Source organism: Equus przewalskii, chromosome 1, assembly GCF_037783145.1.
Source record: "Equus przewalskii isolate Varuska chromosome 1, EquPr2, whole genome shotgun sequence".
NCBI classification, from domain to species: Eukaryota; Metazoa; Chordata; class Mammalia; order Perissodactyla; family Equidae; genus Equus; species Equus przewalskii.
This window is the reverse complement of record NC_091831.1, coordinates 24,705,513-24,719,420: the sequence shown is the minus strand read 5'-3', so window position 1 is coordinate 24,719,420 and position 13,908 is coordinate 24,705,513. Positions and strand designations below refer to the sequence as shown.

Here is a 13,908-nt window from a genome sequence, read left to right as displayed (position 1 = left end):
TCAACCAAGAAGACATAACACTTATAAATATATATGCACCCAACACAGGAGCACAAAAGTACAAAAAGCAGCTATTAACAAACCTAAAAGGAGATAGTAACAATAACACAATAACAGTAGGTGACCTTAACACCTCACTTACATCAATGGATAGATTATCCAGACAGAAAGTCAATGAGGAAATAGTGGATTTAAACAAAAAACGAGAACAGATGGGCTTTACAGATATACACAAAACACTCCATCTAAAACCAGCAGAATATACATTCTTCTCAAGTTCACATGAAACATTCTCAAGGATAGAGCCTATATTGGGAAACAAGGCAAGCCTCAGTAAATTTAAGAAGATTGAAATCATATCAAGCATCTTTTCTGACAAAAATGATATGAAACTAGAAATCAACTACAAAAACAAAGCTGGGAAAGGGACAAAGATGTGGAAACTAAACAACATGCTATGCAACAACCAATAGATCATTGAAGAAATTGAAGAAAAAATAAAAAAAAATATCTAGAGACAAATGAAAATGAAAACACACCATACCAACTAATATGCAATGCAGCAAAACTGGTCCTAAGAGGTGAATTCATAGCAATACAGGCCTACCTTAACAAATAAGAAAAATCTCAAATAAGCAATCTTAAACTACACCTAAAAGAATTAGAAAAAAAAGAACAAACAAAGCTGAAACTCAGCAGACGGAGGGAGATAATAAAAATTAGAGGAGAAATAAGTGAAATTGAAAGAAATAAAAAGCACTAGAAAGGATCAATGAAACAAAGAGTTATTTCTTTGAAAAAAGAAACAAAATTGGCAAATCCTTAGCCAGACTCACTAAGAAAAAAAGAGAGAAGCCTCAAGTAAACACAATTAGAAATGAAAGAGGAGGAATTACAGCAACTACCACAGAAATACAAAGGATTATAAGAGAATACTATGAAAAGTATATGCCAGCAAATTGGACAATCTAGAAGAATAGGCAAATTTGTAGACTCATACAACCTCCCAAAACTGAATCAAGAAGAAATAAACAATCTGAATAGACCAATCACAAGTAAAGAGAATGAAACAGTCATCAAAAACCTACCAAAAAATAAAAGTCCAGGACCAGATGGATTCTCGGGAGAATTCTACCAAACATTCAAAGAAGATTTAATGCCTAGCCTTCTCAAACTATTCCCAAAAATTGAGGTAGATGGAACACTTCCTAATAAATTCTATGAAGCCAATGTCACCCTGATCCCAAAGCCAGACAAGGACAACACTAAGAAGGAAAATTACAGGCCAATATCACTGATGAACATAGGTGCAAAAATCCTCAACAAAATATTGGCAAACTAAATACAGCAATACATTAAAAAGATCATACACCTTGATCAAGTTGGATTTATACCAGGGACACGAGGATGGTTCAACATCTGCAAATTAAACAATGTGATATACCACATTAACTAAATGAGGGATAAAAACCACATGATCATCTCAATAGTTCCAGAGAAAGTATTTGACAAAAGCCAACATCCCATTATGATAAAAACTCTCAATAAAATAGGTATAGAAGGAAAATGCCACAACATAATAAAGGGTATATATGACAGAACCACAGCCAACATCATACTCAATGGGGAAAAACTGAATGCCATCCCTCTGAGAACAGGAAGAAGACAAGAGTTCCCACTCTCACCACTCTTATTCAACATAGTACTGGAGGTTTGGGCCAGAGAAATTAGGCAAGAAAAAGAAATAAAATTAAGCCCAATAGGCAACGAAAAAGTGAAACTCTCGCTGTTTGCTGATGACATGATTTTATACATAGAAAACACTAAATAATCCATTGGAAAACTATTAGAAATGATCAACAACTACAGCAAAGCCTCAGGGTACAAAATCAACTAATAAAAGCTTGGTTGGAAGAGAAGAAATATGTAAGAGGGTATTTAGGATGCTAGGAGAGTCAGACTTTCAATCTCTGTCAAACTGCTTTTTTTAAAAACATAAACTGATAATCCTCAAGAGATTATCTATCCAGGGAAATGCCTTTGTGCAAACAGGAAAAAACATTCACAAAGTAACAAGAGAACAACATGGAAATACATACTTACCCCTTCCAAGATAATTCCAGTGCACTCCAACTTTCCAAGATGATTTCAATACACTCCAAGCGGTGGTCTTTCTAATCTGAATCAAACCTGGCACTTTGTGGAGTAACTGTGTAGGGATATTCTTCCTAAAGTATGCTATTTGGTTGAAATGCATCAATATGGTGTTATAAAGAAAATAACTGTCAAGGAGGCATTTGCTGAATTACCAGCCCCCCTAAACGTGGTTTGCCAGAGAAGAGTCATATGCATATCTTGAGGAACTACAGATGTACAAATATAGCAGGTAGAGATAATATAAGGGCTCTTTGAACATGTGTCATGAGTTCTGAACAAGACCAGTGACAGCTGGAGGTGAAAAAAATTCTGTCAATACTAAAAATACATAATCATTGTCACCATCATATCGCCACTATCAACACTGTTGTCATGAGCATCAACATCATCATCTTCTATTCATCACTTATTGTATGCCAGAATCTGTGTTAGGTGCTTTACGTGCACCACCTCTAAGCCTCTCAAGACACAATGAGGTATATATTATTATTACCCCTCTTTGATAGTTGAGGAAACAGATGTGCAGACATATTAATGAAATACCAAATGGTACACTTTTATTAACATTGGAGTTAAGATTCAAATTCTGTCTAAGTCCGGAATCTCAATACCACTTCCACATTCATCTTTCCATACTGAATATTCAGAATGACCTGGTAGTGAGTAGGTGGGTCTTTCACTGTTTGACTATGGTTTGTCAATGTCTTCTTCAGAAGATGTGAGTTCTAGTTCATCATTTCTTAAATTAAGACAGAACCCATCACAATAGTTTCTTTTTCTTTTTTCTGCTGAGGAAGATTCTCCCTGAGCCAACACCCATGCCAATCTTCCTCTACTTTTTAGTATGTGGCCCACCAGCACAGCATGGGCACTACAGAGAGGTGTAGGTCCATGCCCAGGAACTGAACCAGGCCATCGAAGGGGAGTGCAATGAACTTAACCACCAGGCCACCAGGGTTGGCCCCATAATAGTTTCAAAAGCTATCGAATACCTAGAGATAAATCTAACAAAAGATGTGCAAGACCTCTGTACCACAAGTTACAAGTATTACTGTGAGAAATTAGACAAGACCTAAGTAAATGGAGGGATATATCATTTTATGGACCGAAACCTTAATATTATAAAAACATCAATTCTTACTAAATTTATCTATAGATTTAAAAGAATTCCAATTGAATATCACTAGGGTTTTTTGTTGGAAATTGACAAATTGATTCTAATATATGGAAACCTCAAGCCCTAGCATAGCCAAGACAATCTGCAGAAGAATAATAAAGCTGGAATATTATACCACCAAATATCAAGGTTTGTTATAAAGTGATAATTAAGACAGTTTATTATTGGCCCAAGGATAAAGAAATAAAACAGTGTGACAGGATAGAGAATTCTCAGACAGACCTACTTAGTTTATGACAAAGTGACACTGCTGTGTTGTTGGAAAAAGGATGGTCTTTTCAATAAATAGTGCTGGGTAATTAGATATTTATACATAATAGGGCAAAAATGAATCTTGACTCCCTGCTTTCCACCCTTTATAAAACTCAATTCTAGATAGATAGATTTTAAATGTAGATTTAAATATAAAGGTAAAACAAAAGTTTTAGAAATAAGATTATTTTCATGACATTGGCAATAAGCAGAGATTTCATAAACAAGATGCAAAATGTGCTAATCATGAAATAATAAAATGAAAAGTTGCCTTACTTTAAATAGGAATTTTTCTTAATCAAAATATACCATGGTTAGTCACAGCATTAGACTGATACAGCAAAACATCCAACAAAAGTATAAAAAGAACTGCACAAATTGATCAGTTAGAGGAAGAGAGACTGGTTAAAAATGGGCAAACAACTCAAATAGATAGTGTACAAAAAATGATAGTCAAATGACCAAATACTGAAAAGTTTCTCAAGGTCACTAGTGGTCAGGGAAATGCATATTAAAACCACAGTGCACCAGAACTCCGCACCTGCCAGAATTGGTCAAAGGTAAGCAGGCAATATCCAACATTAGTGAAGACATGGAGCACTTGGGAGTCACATACTCCTCTGAGAGAGAAGGATCTGTACAAGTACCTTTGAAAATTATTTGTCAAACTCTACTCCAGTTGGTCATATGCATAAACTTTCACCCAGAAGTTCTACTCCTGAATATGTACCCAACAAATCTGAATACATATGTTTACCAACAAAACATGCAAGACTGTTCACACCAACACTACTCTTAATACCCTCAAATTGAAGACAACTCAAGTGTCCAAAAATAGAATGGATAAATTGTGGTTTATTCATGTAATAAACTAGACTGAATTGGGAACAAATAAACTGCTATTAAAAAAAAACCATGACTCTCACAATGTTGAACAAAATAAGTCAGACACCAAAGAGACATACTACATGATTCTATTTATATAAAAGTTCAAAAATAGGCAAAATTAATCTGTGGTTTTAGAAGTTAATGATTCTTGTTGTCCAGGGAGAATGGTAACAAATAACCGGAGAGAGAAATGAGGGGAATCTTAGGGGGCAGGTAATTTTTGTTTCTTGATCTATGTGTGTTGCACGAGTGTGTTTCCTTTTTGAAAATTTATCTGGCTATAAACTTAATATGTGTACTTTTTGGTAATAATATGGATTATATTTCAAGGGAATACATGCTTAGTAAAAACAACAACCAAAGAAAAACTCTGAAATTATTCTCATTTTAGTAACTCTTGCAGAAAATTTCCACAAAAATAACCCTCTGCTATGGTTAGAGCCCATGTATGCTTCACAGAGCACTGCTTGTATTTACATACTCTAAGATTTGTAAGCTCTCGGCACATGGATTGAGTTTGAGAGGACAGATGCTTTATTTGCAAATGCATGCCCTCTTGTGCTGCAATCAATGAGCCTGCTAAACAGGCTGCATACAGTAAGGCCTGGGATTTATAGCTGAGCTGTACATGCGCAAGAAAAAGATGGAAAATATGGGTCTAACCAACTATCACATGGTGATGAAAGAGCCAAAATATGTTAAACTCATTCAATGTTCAAGAAAAACAGAGGAGAATGATTCAAGAGTCCTTGTGGTTGGGCCTGCAGGAGAGGTGGTCTCAACTTCCACTTCTATGACCTTTGTATTCCTGTAAGCAAATACTCCCCTCAAAAAGAAATATTAAATTCCTTTTATGTGATCAGTCCTGGCAAGGCACTGTGGAATATATAAGCGAAGACTTGACTGATATGGTAGAAATACCTTCTGGCCTCAGGAGACTCACAAGACAATCCTAGCAGTTGTGAAAGACCAACAAGCATCTTGCCTTCTACTAAGTTGAACTTTAGGTATTGAACTTAAGAAATATGCCACACAGAAATCACCTGATTTTAGATTTTCCAGAGAATTTCAAGATGCCCTTCACAGCAATCTCCTGACACCCACATGAACTCACACCTTGAATTTTATGTAAGGTGTTCATTGTAGTATATTTCCTCTGCCTTCTTCTTAAGTTTGTGGGGGTTCTAAGATCATTGAATAGAAGCTTGGTTCTCAGAACCAACAAACAAATTCGTAGGGAGGGTTGGGTCTAAGATAAAGCCACAGACCTGATACATCCAACCTTATCTTCCAACTCAAAATATTGTCCAGGTATGTTTGTAGCTACAATCAAGGCTGCAATGTCAGCAGCCAACTCTCACATGCAGCCTGAAGACTTCACCATAGCTGAGTGAAGCTTATGCTTCCTGCTCCTTTGATAAATGTTGGAGAACAACCCTAATACCTGATTAAATTAGGCAATGGGTCTGTATGCTGTGCTAGAGGTTGGGGGACAAAAGAGAGCCATTTTTATTTTGTTGAAATGTTAAAATATAGGAAGAAATTGAGAGTTACCAGGTCAAGGAATGTTAGCTGTAGGTTACGTGATCAATAGAAGCTCCAAATCTCATCAATTCCTCATATTATATACACACTAGAAATCTAATACAGGAGCAGCGATGCTGATGCAGCACTAACAGAAATGGAAGCAGGCTTGGAGAAGTCTTTATCTTGCATAGAGTAGCAGATATAGTTGCCTTCACTGCATGCAAAAATATACTAAATTTTGGCTGCATAATGTTTCTTCTGTAAAATTTAAATTATCCTTTCTTGTTTGATGACCAGTAAATGAGCCATGACATGCCACCACTGGGAACTACATCACAGTGTAGAGAATTCCTGGCCAACTAAATCCCCTCAGGGGTAAGCACAAGTTCAAAGAGAGCACTCATCCTTATGAACAGGAAGACATCAACAGTGTCATCCAGGATTTTCTCCTTTACCAGGAAGAAAGAAGTAAAAGAAGGAATAAAAGATATTAAGGAAAATTTAGACAGGAGGAAAAACTCCCATAGACTTAGAAGTTTGTATACTTTATTTCTCTAACCTTCCACTAAATTATTTTAAAGTAGTCTGTCTACAGAATTTCTCTCAGAAAATCATCTATCAAACTTGTTAACATATACACATGTATTTTTTTGTTTATATATACATATGTATGTATACAAGTGTAGATATATATTACAAATAAAACATACATAAGATAAACTAATATTTAACTTATGTCCATAAAGAAACTGATGTTTGATGATGAAGCTAACAGATTCTACAAATAGGGCTTGGATCATCAATGCGTGGAATTATCTGTATAGAGAGATAGGACTAATGAATCAGGAGGAAATGGTATGTACTTAGCCAATATACTGAGCTACGTAATAACAACAACAAAAATAATAAACAGTAAGAACAGAGGGAGTTGAGGAGTATGTATAGATTCAACAGCATCCTTAAGGAGGATTTTGACTCTAGGCATACAGGTGACGCTTCAGACCAGACCATAGGCAATTACAAGGATATATCTGGCAAGACTCCTGGGAGAAGTTTCCCTCCCCACACCAGGCTTGGTGTGCAGGAAGTGCGTGGAAGTTTTCTGGGGGGAGTTTTATTCAGGGACTCAGCCCTCCTTATTAGTCCTCAGGTGAGGGACTCCCCAGGTACCTCCACTAAGATCACCATATCAGGAGCCTTGGCTGAGACATTTTTCTCCACTTTGACTCAGTACCTTTCCATTTATAGCCCTTCCTCATATCCCCCCTCTCTGCCTATGTGTCCATAAAGAGACAGGATCCTTTTCTTCAAGGCTGCTCTATAGTGAGACAATTCCATTCTGTCTGTGCTGCATCCACTGACCCTTTCCTGGAACTGTTCTGTGGGGATAAATGGAACACTGAGGAGCCAGTGCTTCATTTTGCCTCTTGCTTGCACTGTCGTAGTAAGTGAATAAAGGTTTGATTGTTGCATTCTGTTTGGCCCGTTGTCCTAACTGACCACCTTGACAATTGATTGATTGACAAAATTAAAAAGCCTGCAAGTGACTTCTACTTCCAGCTAAGGCAGAGTAGCTTTTGTCAAGCCATTCAGAGAACTATTAAAGTTGGAAGAAAAACAAAAATAGCTGCTTGAAGGTGTCAGAAAGCAACTGAGAGGGTCAGGATTAGATGGGTCATGAGCCCCAAGAGACTGGCAGCACAATGAGGTAACCAGACATTCTCCATCCTTTTCCCCTGAAGGAATTTGTCATTTTTAAGCATCATTGGTCTGAGAGGATAATCAAAATTGGGGGATCTGAGCTTTCAGCAGTCTCACAGGGTAGGGATATAAAAATTAGAAACTAGTATTATCAAGGCCAAAATTTTGGAGGAAAGGAAACCTAGAGGAGGAAGCCTGATATTCAGCCTCACTTTTTTACTCAGGGCATTTTCTCATTCCTAACTTTCATGGGGCCAGAGGGCTATAAGCCAGCAGAAAGTGGAAGTTCAGAAACTGGAAAGTTAAGCTGAGCTTCTGATAGTCTCATAGTGCTGTGAAGACAAAAACTGGAGCAGAGAGAAACAAGGAGTTGGAGCCCTGATAAAACCTAGGTTTTCAGCTGAGAGGATGAAAAGGCTACCTTGAAATGGTCACAGAATTCCATTTAGAGCATCTTTCACCAAGACTGAGCCCCATCTTGAGTCATTTGAAAAGCTAACTGGATTAAGGCAACGTTCTCTTACATCAGCTCCCTGCCAGGAGAACACCAAATCCTCTCTGGATAAACATAAGGCCTCAGAGACTCTGAAAAGTCTGGTCCGTATAGACAGAAATCAGTTTAAAACAAGAACATCAGATAAGCCTGGAGACAAGGCCAAGATCAAAATCCAATAAAGACAGAGGAGAGAAAACACGAAACAGAAAAACAAACCAACCCCACAATAAAAACAGATCCAGATCTGGAGTTTTCACATACAGTTTTTAAAATAATTGAGATTTTGATTTTGTAAAGGAAAGAGATAATAAGATAAGGAATTTTACCAAAGAATTAGGTTCTATAAAAACTATCAAATGGAAATTATTTAACTAAAAATATGATATGTTAAATAAAAAATCAAGTAATTTGTTTAATTGCATATTCGACACAGCAGAAGAGAAGATAAATGAGTTGGAAAAGAATCCAGGACAAAATATCCAGACTGAAGCTCAGAGAGACAAAAAGAAAGAAAAATATAGAAAAGAGAGCAAGGACCCATGAGCCATGGTGAAAGGATTGAACAAACGCATTTTGGAATCTTCGTGGAGAAGAAAGGAAGAATGGGGTAGAAGTAGTATTTGAAAAGATGTTGGCCAAGACATTTTCATAATTGATACAGACTACGGACCCAAGCAGGGTAATAAAAGAAAAACATATCGAGCTACATGATATAAATAAATAAATTAAAAAGAAAACTGTTAAAAAACAAATGGAAAGACAAACTCTTTAAGTCACAGGGAAAAGGGTTACTTTAAAAAAAGTAACAAAAAGATAGACAACTGACTTCTGAATGAGACAATGTATACAAGAAGGAATAAGAAGTTATCTTGTACAATCTAAAAGAGAATAGCTGCTAGCCTAAAATTCTATACCAAGCAGAAACATCCTTCAAAATTAACTCAAAATAAATGATTTGAGGCAAATAAAAACAGGAATTTTATGCTAATAGTCCCAGATCTATCCAAAATAATAAACAAATTTTTTTTGCATAAATGGTATTAATTGGTGAAGAAATGGTATTAATTATAACCACGATAATGCAGGAGGTAATAAAAAGCAATGCTTGCATAAATGTGTGAGTAAATTTAAATTATATTTGTTATATACAAAATAACTAAAATGTCTGTGTGATATAAATTTAAAATTAAAATACAGTACAACAATAGCACACAAGTAAGGGAGGTAAATGGAGATAAAAACTGATGAGATTATTTAATTTTTCTAGGGGATTCTAAAATTTACCTACAATTAAAATCTTAATTGTTATATGATGCACATTGTAATGCTGAGGTGAGGATAGGCCTCAATTAACATTAGAAAAGTACATCACTCTAGTTAATAGAGGGGAAAATATGATAATGATGATGGTGATAATTATAATGATAATACTTTACTAATGCAAATGAAGTCAAGAAAAAAGGAGACAACAGAAAACCAAAGAGAAAACAAAGAACAAATGGGAAAAGTAGACATAAATATTATTATGGTATCTTTAAACCCAAACATACTAACAATTACAATAAATATAAAAAAACTAATAATTCCATTAAAGGACACAGACTTTGAGGCAGCATAAAAATTATGATGTTTCTAAGTGAAACATCTTAAGGTGCAGAGAGCAGAGGATGCAAAAAGATATTGCTCTGTAAATACTAATCAAAAGAAAACTTAGGCAGTTGCATTAATATGAAACACTATAAACATTAACACAGTAAGTATTACTGGAATTATGGAAGGATATTTCATAATGACAGAGTCAATATACCAGGAAGATATGATAATTCTAAATTTGTTAAAATTCAAAAGACTGACAATACTATTGATGAGCGTGTCGAGTACTGGAAATCTCACTTCATATATTGCTATTGGGAAAGTGAACTGTTATAACTCTTGAAAAACTTTTTGGCAATTTCAGTTAAAGTATAACATACGTTTACCTTATGACCCAGCAAATCCACTGCTAGGTATATTCCCAGAAGAAATAAAAGCAGATGTCTGCTGAAGAACAACGAAAGGAAGGTTCACAATAGATCCAAACTGAAAAAAAGAAAAAATCTAAATATCTATCAGCCAGAGAATGGATAAATAAATTTTGGTTTATTTACACAATGGAATAATAAAAATTAATTAAAGTGAAAATTCTAGAGCTACATGCAATGATATGAATGTATCTCATAGGCATAGGATGCGTGAAAGAAACTAGACACAAAAGAGGATATATTACTTGATTTCTTGTCTATGAAGATGAAGAATAGGTAAAATTATTCTATATAACAGAAGTCGCAAGATTTTGTGGGTGACTGCATATTGCCTGGAAAAGGATACAAGGGAGGAAAATGGGGTGCTGGAGATGTCTGTATCCTTCATCTACGTGGTGGTTACACAGGTGTTTGTGTGTGTATGTGTATATATATAACCAAGCTCTACACTGAAGATTCATGCATTTTATGTACACATCAACTAAAATCCACACAGAAAAAATAATCAGCAAGCAAATAAACAAATGCAAAACTAATTATATGAACCACTTAATTTGAACCACATTCAAGGTGTGCTTCCAATGCCACGTACACACTGATGTTTCTGGATGGAAATCCATGTAAATTCAAACCATATCCAACTCTCAAGGCCCAATTCAAGCTCCCACTTCTCTTTGTAACCTTCCTTGAGTCCTCAGACTTTGCATTCCTGTTCTCCGCCTTAAATATCTTTAATACTTACAGTGACATTCATCTACCTCAACTTTACTACACACTAGTTTACAAGGCAGTAATGAAACACCTGTCTAACTGAATTATTATGTTATTCAACAGAACAGAGGATCAATAATTCCAACCTGTGTCCAGTGGTGAACTAAAGGAACAAAAACTTGCAGCAAACTTAGCAAATGTAAATAGCCCCACACAGCTGTGTTCTGCTCAGATGCCTGGACCGAATGACTAATCTTTGGATTTTTGAAACTTCAATGAGAGAAAACATGTGCATATACACTTTGCATTTAAACGTGATACACATTTCTAGCTCTCAAGAAATAAAGATATCAATGTTCCTTTAAGAAAGATTATTTGTATTTGAAAAACAACATCAAGAAAACAAAAATATGTAAATAAATTTTTTTATTCTAATGGATAAAATGCCAAATCCGGCCCAAAAGGTCTTTTCATTTCCTTGGATCCACATCTCCATGTCAAAAAAAAAAGAATTTTTGTGCAAATTGAAGTCACAGAGTATCTGCATGCTAGGTGACTCTTACCAAAATGTGTCTTTGCTAACAGAGAAGACAAGGATGGAAGAGGAGTGTGAATCCTCTTTTCCACATGGTCTCTTAAACTGAGTTTGTCAGTGAAGGATGGGACTTAACTGTATGCTTTTAAGTGAGACTTTGCTAGCCCTGGGCATCAGCTGATCTGTGTCTAGAGAGTAGAATGGAGTGCCATTCTTCCCACCTCCGTTTGGAACCCAGATCTGCTCTAACACTGAGGATAAGTGGTTATGATGAATAATACATTGTTCTCATATATTTTATGGGATTATTTATGTTATATAGGAATGCTACTGGTATATTTTTATTTATTTGTATCTGGCTGCCATATACTATATTATTTGTTCTTAGGGCATCCACTAGCTATGTACCCAAATAGTCCTTTCACTGCTTGTCACCTTTCTAAGAGTTAACCCATGCCCACTTCTTGCTTAATCATCTTGACTGCAAGAAACATTTTAACTAATTGTAAAGGAAATGATGTTGAGATTGCTGAGTACTTAAGGGAATGATGGCTTTGGGTACAGAGGTACTAAAGGCAGAGTGACAGCTAGGAAGCTACGGCAGTGACAACTTAGACTCTATGAATTATGACTTAGATTAGGATGCAAATTGAAGAGAAAGAAAATGTTATAGGTCAGAGATATTTTACACAAGCAATTAGCTATATTTGTTTACATGAGTATAAAACAAACAAAATACGTAGACCTCACACCTGAAATATATGATCCAATTCAGTGGTTCCAAATCTGACAAGTCATTGGAATCAATTCTAGAAGTTTTTCAGAACAGATTTCTGGGACTGACTGGTTCAGATTTCTTAAAATTTCTTAAAACAGATTCTATGAATCTTTATATAAAAGTCCTTTTGAAGGATAATCTAAATTTGGGAAGCAAATTAACAATGACTAAAGAATTTGCCATAGTTTAATCATTACTAAAATGTATTTATCAGGAAAGAATTTAATGGAAAAAAATTAGTTTGAATTCCCAGTTAAAAAATTGTTTCTAAGAATTTCATGCTGAGAGAGGTTAGTAGATATTTGAATTTTCTTCTATAGCTCTATGGACCAGCATTCTAACTACAAGTAAAACATCTTATAGGAATTTATGTCTGTGTGTTTTATTTTTCATTGTCAAAGGAGCTATACAAATGCTATTTAATTTGCTTTCACAGCCTGAAAATTAATAGCCAAAGCTTACTGAGCATTTCTGTATAACTACATACTAGGCTGAACACTTTGCGTGGATCACCACATGGAATCCTTACAAGAACCCAATAAACAGGTATAATCAATGTCCCTGTTTCAGACCAGTAGATTCCGCCACTGAAGCTTACAGAGACCAACAAATTGTCCAAGCAGATAAAATTAGCAAATGGTTCAGTCAAGACTCAAGCTTATAGAATCCAGCACAAACCCAGGCTGAGATCATTGCACCAGCTATATATCCCACACTCTTCAGTTGGAGACATACCTAACATGTCCCTTGTGTTGCAGTTGCAGCCAGCAGGAGCAGTAAGCAAAGCCATGCAAGTAAGGTTCTTTTGCTTTCATTTCCTTTCAGATGACTTGCTAGCCGATCCCACTGATGTGTAATTACAGAAAACCAATGTGCTTTTCACACTTCCATATTTTCAAATATTTAGTTCTCGCCCATAAAAATATCTGTTCTTGCCATGTGGATGTGATAAAACTCAAATCATGTTTCAGCCGTCCATCAAAACAGGGTATGGCATCATGCTTTCACAGAGAGGATGGTGATCGTCTGGGTGTGCATAAACAGCTCCCTGTAAGAGAGTGAAGGGCCTGCAATTGCCCTAGCATGGCCCAGTTTCAAGGCTAGGGGAGTGACACTGACAGTGAATGTAATAAGAGCCCTGTTCTGCAAGTGCCTCTTATGGAAGCCTAGATGGCAGCATTACCTATGGGTTTGAGGCCTCAACAATCTATACTTGCATAAGCTTTCTGACATTACCCAAGAGAAATACTCATGGGCCTCTGCCCCTAGTCCTTCTTCCCCAAAAGTTTGGACTTGGCTTAGCCAAACCTATTCCCCTGCTCATGGGAGAAATAGACAGGCCTTTGTATTATTAGACACAAACAACAAAAAAGGACGGAGCCGGGCATTAGACTTGGTCTTATGATCTGAGTTCTAGTGCCACCTCTTGCTAGTGGGTCCTTGTGATTTTTCTGTTTTTCATATACTCTATGTAGAAAGAGTTCTTCCCTCCCATAAATGCCTGTTACAAAGCAGAAAAAACCTGGTGTCACCTACTTGTTAAGGAAAGTATTTTTGAGGTCCCTGAACTATAGTAATAAATGCTATTTTCTCTCTCTTTGCCAGGCACTGTTTCTTACAAGCATTTGCTTGTACTATGTTATTTAAGTCTCATTACAACCCTAT

The 13,908-nt window shown here is 36.0% G+C and overlaps 1 long non-coding RNA gene across 1 annotated transcript in view; it reads right to left on the bottom strand.

Moving 5' to 3' along the window:
• Positions 1-13,296, bottom strand: part of LOC139081077 (uncharacterized) — a 49,508-nt gene extending 36,212 nt beyond the window's left edge. Inside the window, exons 1-2 of the long non-coding RNA XR_011536044.1 lie at positions 12,979-13,296; positions 10,178-10,277 (exon numbers count right to left, since the gene is read on the bottom strand). This is a non-coding gene — a long non-coding RNA (uncharacterized lncRNA). The remainder of the gene's footprint in view (positions 1-10,177; positions 10,278-12,978) is intronic.
• Positions 13,297-13,908: the final 612 nt, after the last annotated feature.